This window comes from Schistocerca serialis, chromosome 9 (assembly GCF_023864345.2).
Source record: "Schistocerca serialis cubense isolate TAMUIC-IGC-003099 chromosome 9, iqSchSeri2.2, whole genome shotgun sequence".
Lineage (NCBI taxonomy): Eukaryota > Metazoa > Arthropoda > Insecta > Orthoptera > Acrididae > Schistocerca > Schistocerca serialis.
This window is the reverse complement of record NC_064646.1, coordinates 119,049,241-119,067,734: the sequence shown is the minus strand read 5'-3', so window position 1 is coordinate 119,067,734 and position 18,494 is coordinate 119,049,241.

Below are 18,494 nucleotides of genomic sequence, written 5' to 3'. Positions count from 1 at the left end.
GGAGTCGTGTAAGAATTGTCGAAGAACTCAGATGAACATTAGTCACCCCAGCACTGAGGGGCTGTTGATTTTCAGAATATCGTTTCTGATACCCTCGTCTGGTGCATGAACAAGTATCATATCTCTCACGAAACAATCAGTGTACCACTGTACACACTTTGAATTAGTTTAGGCCTACTGAAAACGACTTATCAGGGAAAGGTCTGTAACGTCTAGAGAAACAAAAACAATATATTATGTAGTAATTAGAGAATTAGAAGTATCATATTGTGTCATTGTATAAAATTATGTATTTTTTTTTATTATTTATTTCTGAAAACGTCTGCGTCGGCGAGTAATAAAACCGACACAGAAGATAAATGTTAAACAGAGATGAAAATAAATAACTAGTATATAATACGTGACGAATAGCAATTTCTTTGTCTTCTTCATCTGGGAGTCGAACGAGTAAGATATCCTGTGTCGTAGTAGCGAACGCTAGTGTAGCATTCTTTTGTCGAGACTAAGCAATGTACGCCATTACGTGTGAATTCACAAAGGTCTGTAATCACTGAGATATTTAAAGGTTTTAATAGAGTTGTTTAAATGAAAACTTGTATTATTTATTGTTAAGCTTGCTTGCATATTATCCCATCCTGTTGAGACATTTTTCAGTTATATAAATATTATCTGTGGTGCTGAGCTGCGTGGAGAACGAAGAGCCGCTGCCGCGGCGTATTTAAACGACTTACAATATAGTCGAGCATACCGCAAGGAAGCGGTAAAATAATAGTAAAATAATATTATTTCTTTTAGCTCCCTGACTGGCAGTGAAGATCAGCAGATTTTATGATGTGTTGCAGCTTGACGCGGGCTGCTGATAGGATATAATTTACAGTGCAAATAATTTAATGTACCTTCAGAATCTGATAGGAATCTTGCTGTGCTCCGTTCTGATCTGGCAAACTTTATAGTGACAACGTATTTTTTAATGAGAGTCTCATGTTCTTGGGCTAGTCGTGGTATGAAATAGCATTTTAACGAGAAATAAAATCCACTGCGAACTTGTGTTTTTGAACGATCACATGGACTGTAACATCAGTGCTCATAACAAAGTAATTTCAACTTTTAATCACTATGAAGTAGGGAAGATATATTGATTCTTAGCATGAGTTGCAGTTACTAAAAATCGTTCCTTAAATTGTAGGCCAGATACAGAACAATAAGATCTCAATATATATATTTTGCTTTGTAAAAAGGTAATGATGATAAAGAAAAGCAAAGCACAGCATTGCTAAAAGTATTTCACGTAACTCTTTTCGTATATATATGAAAAAAAAACAAACGTGAAACTGTCGCCCAAAAACGCGGTGCCCGAATTTGCAGTGGCCACAAATATAAAATTTTATGTATTTTTCTTTCAGTGTTGATTGTTATGTATGTGTAGATATATATGTATTTAGTGATAAATGTATGTATGTATATCATGATCAATGCTATGTATTAATGAATGTGTAAACACTCTTTCATGACAAAACGTACTACTGCAAACGAGTCTAAGAAGACGATCCTGATAGTACTGAGAAGCTGTAACGACTACGTAATCCGGGGGCAGCCGAACCCCGAGATAAGATAAACTAAAGGTAAGACTACAGTGTAGTTGTCCTGTTTGTAGAAGTCGAGCTCCAGTGAAGTGATCTCATTTCGCTAGTGGTGTGCATATTGTGCGTAGTTTGATGTTAGTGTTTGTGACAGGACAAAGTTGATGGTAGATAGTAATTTTTAGTGTGCAGTTAGTGTAGATAAATTAACGTATTTTGTATGCAAGAGCGGCTAAGAAAAGAAGTATATAATCCCGAACCGTACTCACCTCGTCTGGGGAATTTGAGACGGTATTTTGAAAAATATATAAACAAAACACGCTACTGGGACGAGCCTATATCACCAAGAGACATAATAAGACTACTAAAATCACATTTACCCATTCATATCAAAGAGAAATTAATACACGTACCAGAAAGCGATATGGAAAACTTCCTGTCTGTTCTAGATTCTATAGACTTGATACAGGAAGACGCAAAATCAGCGTGTGATCACTCGCGGAATAATGGGTCAGGATGTAAACATGACAGAAACAGTAGTGCACAAAACCACAACCATGGAAATGGTGGGGTCGGTAACAAGCGGCAAGAACATTCGCAAAATGGTAGTAATGGTAGAGGCCAGAACGGGTATGGACAAACAACTTATAACAAAAGGCGTCGATTTGACGACCGGTACGAATCTGGAATGTCAGGGACCAACCGCTGGAAAAATGCGCGAGGTCAGTGGCAGAGCAATTATAGTGATAGTAATCGAAATTGGCAGCAAAATCAGCGAAGAAGCCCAGAGCGACAGGGTAATGACCGGTATGACAACAATAGACCACCGCCGCAAAACGCGCCTATTGCGCAGCCGTGTCGGCCGACAAATCAGAGTGTACATATAGTGGAGGTCGCGGACAATAGCCTTCCAAGTACTTCACAAGCAACTAATCCAACAAACTAGAATCGGCCTCGATATGCTCTCCATCGATGGCCGAGGGATGGAGTGAGAGCAACACGAGTGATAATAATATACCTGGGATACGTATGCTGCGATACAACGATGGTGTCAGTATGGATAAAGATCTACTGAACGAACCACACGAATGTAAGAAAGATAATAACGAAAATGTGCAAGCTATTATCGAAGCGAAAATCAATGATGTTGCAGTGAATATAATCATCGACACAGGTGCCTCAGTAAGTGTAATGAGTATGGAGTTATTTAAGGCACTGGGAAAAGGACATAGCATTCCGACTTTCCCGGTTAATAATTGTAAGGTGTCTGGAGCCATTGGTGCACAGAGCCAATCAGTTAAGTACCAGGTGCAGGTGGAGATTTGTAAGGAGGGCGAAGCCATAGTGAGCTCGTTCCTCGTTGTTAAAGGATTGAAGGTGGCCTGCATTCTGGGAGTAGATTTTCTCCGTGAGAGGGACGCATTGATCGACCTCTCCTTGGGGAAATTAAGCATAGTTAATAGGGGTAGGAGGATTGAGTTATCTATGATGAAATCGAAGGAGGTACTTGTGCCGTGTTGTAATCGAATCAATATCAAGGGAAGGAACCCTTGGGTACTACACCTCGATGATTTTTCACATGTAGCAGACCTCTATTACCCGAATTTAGAGGATCGAAATTTTGAAACAAATGTTGAGGCATTTCAAACCAAAGTGCAGGAATCTGAAGGTTTAAGCGGTAAACAAAAGCAACAGTTGACGCAGCTGCTATCGGAATACACTATGGTATTTACCGACCGACCAGGAATAGTCAAAGGGTACCACTATCACATAGAGGTGATGCCCCACAAAACATACTGTCGCGCAACTTACTCCATCCCTTGGTCGAGGAGGGAATTAGTAGCTAAAGAGATTCGGAAGATGTTAGAGTGGGATATCATTGAGCCCTCCTTCTCTCCATACAGGAGTCCTCTTTTAGCAGTGGCGAAAGCCAATGGAAAAATCAGGCTAGTGTTAGATGCGAGGGACATTAACAAAATTATCATACCTGTCCGGACTCGCCCTGAGAATTTAGATGAGCAGATACAAAAATTTCATGGAGCACAGTACTTGACATCGGTCGATCTGAAAAGTTCATATTGGCAAATTCCCCTTACACCGGAATCCAGGAAGTACGACCGAGGTGTAACTAACGAACAGAAATATAATGTAGGAGATCTAGTACTTATTCGTAACCACGCTAAATCCTCAGCCACCTTAAAACAGAATAGTAAGTGGCAATTGCTATATTCAGGGCCTTTTGAAGTAATAAGCGTGCCACACGAATGTAGCTATTTGTTAGCACATCCCCATACGGGGAAGATCAAAGGATTGTATCCACGTAAAGATGTGAAGTTATTTATTCAGTGACATATCACATATAAAGAGTAATAGTTGTAAGAAGATTTTAATTGTGTTTTAGAATATAAGTATGTTAGTATTAAGAAAGAAATTTGTGTGTAATGAAACTTGGAGGAAGTGGATTCAGAAAGTAGGCAATAGCTTACACGGGAAAGATTTTGTTTATAGACAATTAGAGCCATTTAAAAATTATAGGCTCATTAAGCGACGAACAATCTTCTTGTTGATAAAGTGAGGATTAATTTCTCGAATCATTATACAAAGGATTAATTTCTTGAACCATTTTCTATGTGTAGTATGTAAGTGCAATTAATGATGCAATCTAATATAGTAAGGTAACTGTTGCAATTGTATTAGGATAAGGAACCCTGAGAGAGAGAGTCTTGACTAGCCAAACATGGACTCTGTAATATGCAACAGTTATGTGATGTTTGCTGCCAGTAGTGATATGAGAACGACACTGGAGCATAAGCTAATCCAAAAACAAGCCCGTTCCGTGGAAAATCCGCTTTGTATATAACAATGCTTCAATTGAAGCCTGTGTACTTGGTACACGCCCTTGAATATTCATTACGCGATACGCGAATTAAGTCAACCAATGTGGAACCTACACTGTGGTCATATAGGAAAAATTATTAAAAATAATGCCAGTGCTAAATGAAGTATTTATTCATCAATATGCCCAAGTCAAGCTGTCATGCACATGGTAAAATCTGTTTGATAGATGGGTGATAACCAGGCAAGCTACACTGATAAGAAAATTTAAAAAAAATTTTTACAAGAGGGCTGTATACGCCTAGTAACAATATGAAAAGTGTGTTGTGATAAGGTAAAAACAAATAGACGCCATGTAGATGAGAGTGAGTATGCGAAGAACAGTTAAAAGGTATTAAAAAATAAACTGTGTGCATAAACAATGGAGGAAAGGACGAAATATTGTGTGTAGCAGGGACAGAAAATGACTGTTGTATCTGCACCAATATATACGTCGATAAGTCTAGTGTTGAGTGACAGACTGTCCTAGTGCAGTGCTCAACGAACAATAGACAGTGTATAAAAACAGTAGTTATTGATTCGTTCGGAGTCGAGTTAAACGAACATCGATCGACGGGGACATTTAGTATGTGTGTTACGAAACATTTTCACGTGTTGAAAGACGCTCTGGCAGTGTACCAACCGTGGAGTGAGTGAAAATGTGTAGTACAATGTGCGTGTGACGAACCTTGAATACCAGTGTCACAATGCCACAAGAAACCTGTTATCACGCCAAACCATCCTGTGCATACCAGTGAAGCGACGGCTTACTGAACAATAAACGCTTTTAACAAGTTGCATCTTCTTCCACAGCTAGTAATCTGTGTCCTTAAGGACAGTACACCGTTGTGGAATGTTTGTTTCATGCGCTACAACGGGGAGCCATGCGGAGAAGCCGAGACGAGTGCCGTGCCGCCAGCCAGCCGGTCGCGGTAAACCACTGCCACTCGCCGACATCGGCGAATGGTTCGCCGCGGTGCGCGACTGCTTGGGCGCCACGTCAGCACGGCGTCGCTGTTACTGAGAGCCGGTCGTCGAACCCAGCGGCCGTCGGCACGCGGCGTTCCAGACGACGCTACTCAACAATTGCTTCGCGCCGCCAGCTCCGTACAACATTGTTGTCATTCAAATGAACTATCAAATATGTGTTTAATGCACTAACATGAATAGGGTTTAGTGGACACGAAATGACGTGACAAACATCTGTTTTTTTTTTCTTGAGTTATTCAATACGGACTCAAAGTATTCATTGGTTCAGTGATATATAGATATAATATGTTTTCGTCATATTAATGAAGTATACTCGCATGAATGCTAGACATTTTAAACCAATTGTCGCGAGTAAATGCAAGGACGATTCATGATACTACTGTAAAAATGTGTAATAAGTGACTTTCATTACAATCCAAAACACAAATATTATATGGGTAACAAAGAGACTAAATGTTTAACATACTCTCACAAATAGCCTTTGTTATATGTGAACATTGGATAGAATCTGAACTTTTTGTGATCAAACTGGGTATCAAAACAAACCAGACGAGATGACCATGGCTCCGGCGCAGTTTTCCCAGGTTTTCTGATCGCACGTAGCCCGAATGGGGGAGCCAAATAAATGTAATGACCCTGGGACTAGGTTGACGGTCACCTCGCAAAGTGAAATAACTAAAAGGTGTAAAATGAATGATCCAACCAAGGTAACAGACAATAACCAAACAGACGTTAGTGGCAGCATATTGCCGAACATTTCCAACGTTAGTCAATTGCTGCCAGGGGGCATTGTAACGTCTAGAGAAACAAAAACAATATATTATGTAGTAATTAGAGAATTAGAAGTATCATATTGTGTCATTGTATAAAATTATGTATTTTTTTTTATTATTTATTTCTGAAAACGTCTGCGTCGGCGAGTAATAAAACCGACACAGAAGATAAATGTTAAACAGAGATGAAAATAAATAACTAGTATATAATACGTGACGAATAGCAATTTCTTTGTCTTCTTCATCTGGGAGTCGAACGAGTAAGATATCCTGTGTCGTAGTAGCGAACGCTAGTGTAGCATTCTTTTGTCGAGACTAAGCAATGTACGCCATTACGTGTGAATTCACAAAGGTCTGTAATCACTGAGATATTTAAAGGTTTTAATAGAGTTGTTTAAATGAAAACTTGTATTATTTATTGTTAAGCTTGCTTGCATATTATCCCATCCTGTTGAGACATTTTTCAGTTATATAAATATTATCTGTGGTGCTGAGCTGCGTGGAGAACGAAGAGCCGCTGCCGCGGCGTATTTAAACGACTTACAATATAGTCGAGCATACCGCAAGGAAGCGGTAAAATAATAGTAAAATAATATTATTTCTTTTAGCTCCCTGACTGGCAGTGAAGATCAGCAGATTTTATGATGTGTTGCAGCTTGACGCGGGCTGCTGATAGGATATAATTTACAGTGCAAATAATTTAATGTACCTTCAGAATCTGATAGGAATCTTGCTGTGCTCCGTTCTGATCTGGCAAACTTTATAGTGACAACGTATTTTTTAATGAGAGTCTCATGTTCTTGGGCTAGTCGTGGTATGAAATAGCATTTTAACGAGAAATAAAATCCACTGCGAACTTGTGTTTTTGAACGATCACATGGACTGTAACATCAGTGCTCATAACAAAGTAATTTCAACTTTTAATCACTATGAAGTAGGGAAGATATATTGATTCTTAGCATGAGTTGCAGTTACTAAAAATCGTTCCTTAAATTGTAGGCCAGATACAGAACAATAAGATCTCAATATATATATTTTGCTTTGTAAAAAGGTAATGATGATAAAGAAAAGCAAAGCACAGCATTGCTAAAAGTATTTCACGTAACTCTTTTCGTATATATATGAAAAAAAAACAAACGTGAAACTGTCGCCCAAAAACGCGGTGCCCGAATTTGCAGTGGCCACAAATATAAAATTTTATGTATTTTTCTTTCAGTGTTGATTGTTATGTATGTGTAGATATATATGTATTTAGTGATAAATGTATGTATGTATATCATGATCAATGCTATGTATTAATGAATGTGTAAACACTCTTTCATGACAAAACGTACTACTGCAAACGAGTCTAAGAAGACGATCCTGATAGTACTGAGAAGCTGTAACGACTACGTAATCCGGGGGCAGCCGAACCCCGAGATAAGATAAACTAAAGGTAAGACTACAGTGTAGTTGTCCTGTTTGTAGAAGTCGAGCTCCAGTGAAGTGATCTCATTTCGCTAGTGGTGTGCATATTGTGCGTAGTTTGATGTTAGTGTTTGTGACAGGACAAAGTTGATGGTAGATAGTAATTTTTAGTGTGCAGTTAGTGTAGATAAATTAACGTATTTTGTATGCAAGAGCGGCTAAGAAAAGAAGTATATAATCCCGAACCGTACTCACCTCGTCTGGGGAATTTGAGACGGTATTTTGAAAAATATATAAACAAAACACGCTACTGGGACGAGCCTATATCACCAAGAGACATAATAAGACTACTAAAATCACATTTACCCATTCATATCAAAGAGAAATTAATACACGTACCAGAAAGCGATATGGAAAACTTCCTGTCTGTTCTAGATTCTATAGACTTGATACAGGAAGACGCAAAATCAGCGTGTGATCACTCGCGGAATAATGGGTCAGGATGTAAACATGACAGAAACAGTAGTGCACAAAACCACAACCATGGAAATGGTGGGGTCGGTAACAAGCGGCAAGAACATTCGCAAAATGGTAGTAATGGTAGAGGCCAGAACGGGTATGGACAAACAACTTATAACAAAAGGCGTCGATTTGACGACCGGTACGAATCTGGAATGTCAGGGACCAACCGCTGGAAAAATGCGCGAGGTCAGTGGCAGAGCAATTATAGTGATAGTAATCGAAATTGGCAGCAAAATCAGCGAAGAAGCCCAGAGCGACAGGGTAATGACCGGTATGACAACAATAGACCACCGCCGCAAAACGCGCCTATTGCGCAGCCGTGTCGGCCGACAAATCAGAGTGTACATATAGTGGAGGTCGCGGACAATAGCCTTCCAAGTACTTCACAAGCAACTAATCCAACAAACTAGAATCGGCCTCGATATGCTCTCCATCGATGGCCGAGGGATGGAGTGAGAGCAACACGAGTGATAATAATATACCTGGGATACGTATGCTGCGATACAACGATGGTGTCAGTATGGATAAAGATCTACTGAACGAACCACACGAATGTAAGAAAGATAATAACGAAAATGTGCAAGCTATTATCGAAGCGAAAATCAATGATGTTGCAGTGAATATAATCATCGACACAGGTGCCTCAGTAAGTGTAATGAGTATGGAGTTATTTAAGGCACTGGGAAAAGGACATAGCATTCCGACTTTCCCGGTTAATAATTGTAAGGTGTCTGGAGCCATTGGTGCACAGAGCCAATCAGTTAAGTACCAGGTGCAGGTGGAGATTTGTAAGGAGGGCGAAGCCATAGTGAGCTCGTTCCTCGTTGTTAAAGGATTGAAGGTGGCCTGCATTCTGGGAGTAGATTTTCTCCGTGAGAGGGACGCATTGATCGACCTCTCCTTGGGGAAATTAAGCATAGTTAATAGGGGTAGGAGGATTGAGTTATCTATGATGAAATCGAAGGAGGTACTTGTGCCGTGTTGTAATCGAATCAATATCAAGGGAAGGAACCCTTGGGTACTACACCTCGATGATTTTTCACATGTAGCAGACCTCTATTACCCGAATTTAGAGGATCGAAATTTTGAAACAAATGTTGAGGCATTTCAAACCAAAGTGCAGGAATCTGAAGGTTTAAGCGGTAAACAAAAGCAACAGTTGACGCAGCTGCTATCGGAATACACTATGGTATTTACCGACCGACCAGGAATAGTCAAAGGGTACCACTATCACATAGAGGTGATGCCCCACAAAACATACTGTCGCGCAACTTACTCCATCCCTTGGTCGAGGAGGGAATTAGTAGCTAAAGAGATTCGGAAGATGTTAGAGTGGGATATCATTGAGCCCTCCTTCTCTCCATACAGGAGTCCTCTTTTAGCAGTGGCGAAAGCCAATGGAAAAATCAGGCTAGTGTTAGATGCGAGGGACATTAACAAAATTATCATACCTGTCCGGACTCGCCCTGAGAATTTAGATGAGCAGATACAAAAATTTCATGGAGCACAGTACTTGACATCGGTCGATCTGAAAAGTTCATATTGGCAAATTCCCCTTACACCGGAATCCAGGAAGTACGACCGAGGTGTAACTAACGAACAGAAATATAATGTAGGAGATCTAGTACTTATTCGTAACCACGCTAAATCCTCAGCCACCTTAAAACAGAATAGTAAGTGGCAATTGCTATATTCAGGGCCTTTTGAAGTAATAAGCGTGCCACACGAATGTAGCTATTTGTTAGCACATCCCCATACGGGGAAGATCAAAGGATTGTATCCACGTAAAGATGTGAAGTTATTTATTCAGTGACATATCACATATAAAGAGTAATAGTTGTAAGAAGATTTTAATTGTGTTTTAGAATATAAGTATGTTAGTATTAAGAAAGAAATTTGTGTGTAATGAAACTTGGAGGAAGTGGATTCAGAAAGTAGGCAATAGCTTACACGGGAAAGATTTTGTTTATAGACAATTAGAGCCATTTAAAAATTATAGGCTCATTAAGCGACGAACAATCTTCTTGTTGATAAAGTGAGGATTAATTTCTCGAATCATTATACAAAGGATTAATTTCTTGAACCATTTTCTATGTGTAGTATGTAAGTGCAATTAATGATGCAATCTAATATAGTAAGGTAACTGTTGCAATTGTATTAGGATAAGGAACCCTGAGAGAGAGAGTCTTGACTAGCCAAACATGGACTCTGTAATATGCAACAGTTATGTGATGTTTGCTGCCAGTAGTGATATGAGAACGACACTGGAGCATAAGCTAATCCAAAAACAAGCCCGTTCCGTGGAAAATCCGCTTTGTATATAACAATGCTTCAATTGAAGCCTGTGTACTTGGTACACGCCCTTGAATATTCATTACGCGATACGCGAATTAAGTCAACCAATGTGGAACCTACACTGTGGTCATATAGGAAAAATTATTAAAAATAATGCCAGTGCTAAATGAAGTATTTATTCATCAATATGCCCAAGTCAAGCTGTCATGCACATGGTAAAATCTGTTTGATAGATGGGTGATAACCAGGCAAGCTACACTGATAAGAAAATTTAAAAAAAATTTTTACAAGAGGGCTGTATACGCCTAGTAACAATATGAAAAGTGTGTTGTGATAAGGTAAAAACAAATAGACGCCATGTAGATGAGAGTGAGTATGCGAAGAACAGTTAAAAGGTATTAAAAAATAAACTGTGTGCATAAACAATGGAGGAAAGGACGAAATATTGTGTGTAGCAGGGACAGAAAATGACTGTTGTATCTGCACCAATATATACGTCGATAAGTCTAGTGTTGAGTGACAGACTGTCCTAGTGCAGTGCTCAACGAACAATAGACAGTGTATAAAAACAGTAGTTATTGATTCGTTCGGAGTCGAGTTAAACGAACATCGATCGACGGGGACATTTAGTATGTGTGTTACGAAACATTTTCACGTGTTGAAAGACGCTCTGGCAGTGTACCAACCGTGGAGTGAGTGAAAATGTGTAGTACAATGTGCGTGTGACGAACCTTGAATACCAGTGTCACAATGCCACAAGAAACCTGTTATCACGCCAAACCATCCTGTGCATACCAGTGAAGCGACGGCTTACTGAACAATAAACGCTTTTAACAAGTTGCATCTTCTTCCACAGCTAGTAATCTGTGTCCTTAAGGACAGTACACCGTTGTGGAATGTTTGTTTCATGCGCTACAACGGGGAGCCATGCGGAGAAGCCGAGACGAGTGCCGTGCCGCCAGCCAGCCGGTCGCGGTAAACCACTGCCACTCGCCGACATCGGCGAATGGTTCGCCGCGGTGCGCGACTGCTTGGGCGCCACGTCAGCACGGCGTCGCTGTTACTGAGAGCCGGTCGTCGAACCCAGCGGCCGTCGGCACGCGGCGTTCCAGACGACGCTACTCAACAATTGCTTCGCGCCGCCAGCTCCGTACAACATTGTTGTCATTCAAATGAACTATCAAATATGTGTTTAATGCACTAACATGAATAGGGTTTAGTGGACACGAAATGACGTGACAAACATCTGTTTTTTTTTTCTTGAGTTATTCAATACGGACTCAAAGTATTCATTGGTTCAGTGATATATAGATATAATATGTTTTCGTCATATTAATGAAGTATACTCGCATGAATGCTAGACATTTTAAACCAATTGTCGCGAGTAAATGCAAGGACGATTCATGATACTACTGTAAAAATGTGTAATAAGTGACTTTCATTACAATCCAAAACACAAATATTATATGGGTAACAAAGAGACTAAATGTTTAACATACTCTCACAAATAGCCTTTGTTATATGTGAACATTGGATAGAATCTGAACTTTTTGTGATCAAACTGGGTATCAAAACAAACCAGACGAGATGACCATGGCTCCGGCGCAGTTTTCCCAGGTTTTCTGATCGCACGTAGCCCGAATGGGGGAGCCAAATAAATGTAATGACCCTGGGACTAGGTTGACGGTCACCTCGCAAAGTGAAATAACTAAAAGGTGTAAAATGAATGATCCAACCAAGGTAACAGACAATAACCAAACAGACGTTAGTGGCAGCATATTGCCGAACATTTCCAACGTTAGTCAATTGCTGCCAGGGGGCATTGTAACGTCTAGAGAAACAAAAACAATATATTATGTAGTAATTAGAGAATTAGAAGTATCATATTGTGTCATTGTATAAAATTATGTATTTTTTTTTATTATTTATTTCTGAAAACGTCTGCGTCGGCGAGTAATAAAACCGACACAGAAGATAAATGTTAAACAGAGATGAAAATAAATAACTAGTATATAATACGTGACGAATAGCAATTTCTTTGTCTTCTTCATCTGGGAGTCGAACGAGTAAGATATCCTGTGTCGTAGTAGCGAACGCTAGTGTAGCATTCTTTTGTCGAGACTAAGCAATGTACGCCATTACGTGTGAATTCACAAAGGTCTGTAATCACTGAGATATTTAAAGGTTTTAATAGAGTTGTTTAAATGAAAACTTGTATTATTTATTGTTAAGCTTGCTTGCATATTATCCCATCCTGTTGAGACATTTTTCAGTTATATAAATATTATCTGTGGTGCTGAGCTGCGTGGAGAACGAAGAGCCGCTGCCGCGGCGTATTTAAACGACTTACAATATAGTCGAGCATACCGCAAGGAAGCGGTAAAATAATAGTAAAATAATATTATTTCTTTTAGCTCCCTGACTGGCAGTGAAGATCAGCAGATTTTATGATGTGTTGCAGCTTGACGCGGGCTGCTGATAGGATATAATTTACAGTGCAAATAATTTAATGTACCTTCAGAATCTGATAGGAATCTTGCTGTGCTCCGTTCTGATCTGGCAAACTTTATAGTGACAACGTATTTTTTAATGAGAGTCTCATGTTCTTGGGCTAGTCGTGGTATGAAATAGCATTTTAACGAGAAATAAAATCCACTGCGAACTTGTGTTTTTGAACGATCACATGGACTGTAACATCAGTGCTCATAACAAAGTAATTTCAACTTTTAATCACTATGAAGTAGGGAAGATATATTGATTCTTAGCATGAGTTGCAGTTACTAAAAATCGTTCCTTAAATTGTAGGCCAGATACAGAACAATAAGATCTCAATATATATATTTTGCTTTGTAAAAAGGTAATGATGATAAAGAAAAGCAAAGCACAGCATTGCTAAAAGTATTTCACGTAACTCTTTTCGTATATATATGAAAAAAAAAAAACGTGAAAGGTCCTGTAACTGCACGATCCGTTCCTGATATGTTGACCACTCTTTTTGTGACAACAAAAGAATTTATGATGGGCTGCAATCACATGGATCTGAGAAAAAAATCAGTTGTAAACTGATCGTAGAACAAATAATGATGTTTTACCGTGAGATTCAACTGTTGAAGTAGATAATACGTGTCAGCACAAAACTATGCTACTAAGAAAGCTCCTTGAGAAGTATCATCTGAGATTTCGTGTGTGATGAAACCCTGTTCCACTCGCGTGATGCAGCTGACCCATGTAAATGGCGGCAGCACTGGCCAGAGGCCCCTTATCATGGATTAGGCAAGTGAAAGGTGGTTAAAAACCTCTGGGGATGCGATAATAGTGGCTACCTTTACCAGCAAGATTTCTTGTGCTTTCTGCATGTTTTGTAATTGTAAAAGCACTTGAGCGAACACGTGTAAATCGTCTGTGCACATACTGAAATGAGAATTGAACATTTGTACACCAGATATGCTTAACACTGTCTTACAAGCACCCCTATACTGAGACATGTCAATAAGTTCGAGCGAAATTGGCTCCACTGACTGAAGCGAACTGATGAGGGCTCACTAAACGCTTAGTTGTTATACCAAGAAAGAGACATTTCTCGCAAAAACACAAGCCAGTCAAGGAGACACAGCTACTGTGAGTCTAACGGTATAAATTACATATCCTGATGGACCACAATTTGGGCCGCTGCCCGGAAATCATAATCACAGAAAGTCTAATACTGGCAGATACCAAGTCCTAACACCTGACTCCTGAGAGCCAAGGGTGATGAGCGTGGTTCATTGTAGATGGCTGGCAGCTGATAGATTACTTCGAAAGTTATGGTATCCAGGATGGTGCACTTGCTTCAACTGGCCATGCTGTGGCTGTGCAGCGCCCTAAACACTGAGTTGGTGGATGTATGTGGCACAGTCTACTTCTAGCCGTGTCACATCGTGGACGAAAATAGTGCCACGGTTTATGCAACTCCTGTTGGTCAAGTGGGAAGCTCTGGCCACAGTTGCGGCTGCCAGAGTTGCCTTTGGAAATGAAATGAGCGTTTGGCGTCATTGGCCGGGAGGCCCCTTACGGGGCAGGTCCGGCCACCTTGGTGCAGGTCTTATTACATTCGACGCCACATTGGGCGACCTGCGCGCCGGATGGGGATGAAATGATGATGAAGACAACACAACACCAAGTTCGTGAGTGGACAAAATCCCCGACCCAGCCGGGAATCGAACCCGGGGCCCTTAGGACGGCAGTCCGGCTTGATGACCACTCAGCTATCGGGGCGGACAGAGTTGCCCGTGACGACAAACCATTATTGCTGTAGCCCTCTGTGGTTTACAGTGCTGTGGCTCCTACAGGTCCGCGCTTCGGCCACCCGCTGCACTAGCGTAACATGCTGGTGGACTACGTGCCCCGACATACCTTTCAGCTCAGTGCTCTAAATTTCACACTTTATGTATCTATATGCTACCCATAAATTTAATCACACAAACTTCCTACTATACTTTGTATGCACAGTACGTTAAATTTCATTATTTTCTATCCTTCCTGGCGTCGCAGTTTTAATGTCATGCGGGTATACTACCAATGACACAAGGATGCCCTGTTAAAATCTATACATCATTTACAAGCGAGTCGTGAGGAAACGTAACAGATCTCTTAAGCTGCCTCCATGTGGCTGCTTGTAACTGCCAACTACCTTCAAGCCAGTGGCGGATACAGAAAAACCTCGATGAGGGGGCGCTAAAGATATCTGATCTGCCTTTACTTTTACGGTAATGAAAAAGAATCAAGTCACATGCAATGTTTAGTAAAGTCTTATTTAAAGTGATTATACCATATAGAAGACAATGCCATATTATCATATAAAAAGATATGATTGTCTTGTCTTCCCTAAATAATAAATTGTTGTTGTTTTGTTGTGGTCTTCAGTCCTGAGATTTGTTTGATGCAGCTCTCCCTGCTACTCTATCCTGTGCAAGTCTCTTCATCTCCCAGTACTTACTGCAGCCTACATCCTTCTGAATTTGCTTAGTATATTCATCTCTTGGTCTCCCTCTACGATTTTTACCCTCCACGCTGCCCTCCAATGCTAAATTGGTGATCCCATGATGCCTCAGAACATGCCCTTCCAACCGGTCCCTTCTTCTTTTCAAGTTGTGCCACAAACTTCACTCCTCCCCAATTCTATTCAGTACCTTCTCATTAGTTATGTGATCTACCCATCTAATCTTCAGCATTCTTCTGTGGCACCACATTTCGAAAGCTTCTATTGTCTTCTTGTCTAAACTGTTTATCGTCCATCTTTCACTTGCATACATGGCTACACTCCATACAAATACTTTCAGAAACGACTTCCTGACACTTCAATCAATACTCGATGTTAACAAATTTCTCTTCTTCAGAAACGCTTTCCTTGCCATTGCCAGTCTACATTTTATATCCTCTCTACTTCGACCATCATCAGTTATTTTACTCCCCAAATAGCAAAATTCCTTTACTACTTTAAGTGACTCATTTCCTAATCTAATTCCCGCAGCATCACCCGACTTAATTCGACTACACTCCATTATCCTCGTTTTGCTTTTGTTGATGTTCATCTTATACCCTTCTCTCAAGGCACTGTCCATTCCGTTCAACTGCTCTTCCAAGTCCTTTGCTGTCTCTGACAGAGTTACAGTGTCATCGGCGAACCTCAAAGTTTTTATTTCTTCTCCATGGATTTTAATACCTACTCCGAACTTTACTTTTGTTTCCTTCACTGCTTGCTCAAAATACAGATTGAATAACATCGGGGACAGGCTACAACCCTGTCTCACTCCCTTCCCAACCACTGCTTCCCTTTCATGCCCCTCGACTCTTATAACTGCCATCTGGTTTCTGTACAAATTGTAAATAGCCTTTCGCTCCCTGTATTTTACCCCTGCCACCTTTAGAATTTGAAAGAGAGTATTCCAGCCAACATTGTCAAAAGCTTTCTCTAAGTCTACAAATGCTAGAAACGTATGTTTGCCTTTCCTTAATCTTTCTACTAAGGTAAGTCGTAGGCTCAGTATTGCCTCACGTGTTCCAACATTTCCACGGAATCCAAACTGATCTTCTCCGAGGTCGGCTTCAACCAGTTTTTCCATTCGTATGTAAAGAATTCGCGTTAGTATTTTGCAGCTGTGACTTATTAAACTGATAGTTCGGTAATTTTCACATCTGTCAACACCTGCTTTCCTTGGGATTGGAATTATTATATTCTTCTTGATGTCTGAAGGAATTTCGCATGTCTCATACATCTTGCTCACCAGATGGTAGAGTTTTGTTAGGACTGGCTTTCCCAAGGCTGTCACTAGTTATAATGGAATGTTGTTTACTCCAGGGGCCTTGTTTTGACTTAGGTCTTTCAGTGCTCTGTCAAACTCTTCACCCAGTATCGTATTTCCCATTTCATCTTCATCTACTTCCTCTTCCATTTCCATAATATTGTCTTCAAGAACATCGGCCCTGTATAGACCCTCTATATACGCCTTCCACCTTTCTGCTCTCCTTTCTTTGCTTAGAACTGGGTTTCCATCTGAGTTCTTGATATTCATAAAAGTGGTTATATTTTCTCCAAAGGTCTCTATAATTTTCTTGTAGGCAGTATCTATCTTACCCCTCATGAGATAAGCCTCTACATCCTCGCATTTGTCCTCTAGCCATGCCTGATTAGCCATTTTGCACTTCCTGTCGATCTCATTTTTGAGACGTTTGTATTCCTTTTTGCCTGCTCCACTTGCTGCATTTTTGTATTTTCTCCTTTCATCAGTTAAATTCAGTACCTCTTCAGTTACCCAAGGATTTCTACTAGCCCTCGTCTTTTCACCTACTCGATCCTCTGCTGCCTTCACTACTTCCTCCCTCAAAGCTACCCAATCTTCTTCAACTGTATTTCTTTCCCCCATGCTTGTCGATTGTTCCCTTATGCGCTCCCTGAAACTCTGTACCACCTCTGGTTCTTTCAGTTTATCCAGCTCCCATCTTCTTAAATTCCCACCTTTTTGCACTTTCTTCAGTTTTAATCTACAGTTCATCACCAATAGATTGTGGTCATAGTCCACATCTGTCCCTGGAAATGTCCCATAATTTAAAATCTGGTTCCTAAATCTCTGTCTTACCATTATATAATCTACCTGAAACCTTCTAGTATCTCCAGGGTTCTTCCATGTATACAACCTTCTTTCGTGATTCTTGAACCAAGTGTTAGCTATGTTTAAGTTTGTGCAAAATTCTACCAGTCGGCTTCCTCTTTCATTTCTTAGCCCCAATCCATATCCACCTACTACATTTCCTTCTCTTCCTTTTCCTACTGTCGAGCTCCAGTCACCCATGACGATTAAATTTTCATCTCCCTTCACCATAATCATCATCATCATCATCATCATCATCATATAAGACTGATTATGCCTTTCAGCGTTCAGTCTGGAGCATAGCCCCCTTATAAAATTCCTCCATGATCCCCTATCCAGTGCTAACATTGGTGCCTCTTCTAATGTTAAACCTGTTACTTCAAAATCATTCTTAACCGAATACAGGTACCTTCTCCTTGGTCTGCCCTGACTCCTCCGACCCTCTACTGCTGAACCCATGAGTCTCTTGGGTAACCTTGCTTCTCCCATGCTTGTAACATGACCCCACCATCTAAGCCTGTTCGCCCTGACTGCTACATCTATAGAGTTCATTCTCAGTTTTTCTTTGATTTCCTCATTGTGGACACCCTCCTGCCATTATGGTTCATGGTGTGGGTTCCTGTAGACATGTCCTAGTTCATGAACCACGGGCAACGTATGAGTGGCCAAGTAAGTGGTCCCGACAGTCGGGATACCAGTTACTTTGGAATAAGGCTGGGCATCTCGGACATATTCTGAGTCGTGGTCACCTTTGTGCTCATACGGGAAAGACTACCAAATCCACCGGTTAGTCCCTCAGCCGTTAGGGGTAAAACCCAATGGAACTCGGGGCAAGTAAGGCTAGCAACCTGTTCCCTGGTACTTTAAATATGATGCTGGCAATAATCAGAGCATCTCCCTGTTGTGGATTGGCAAGAGAGCCAACA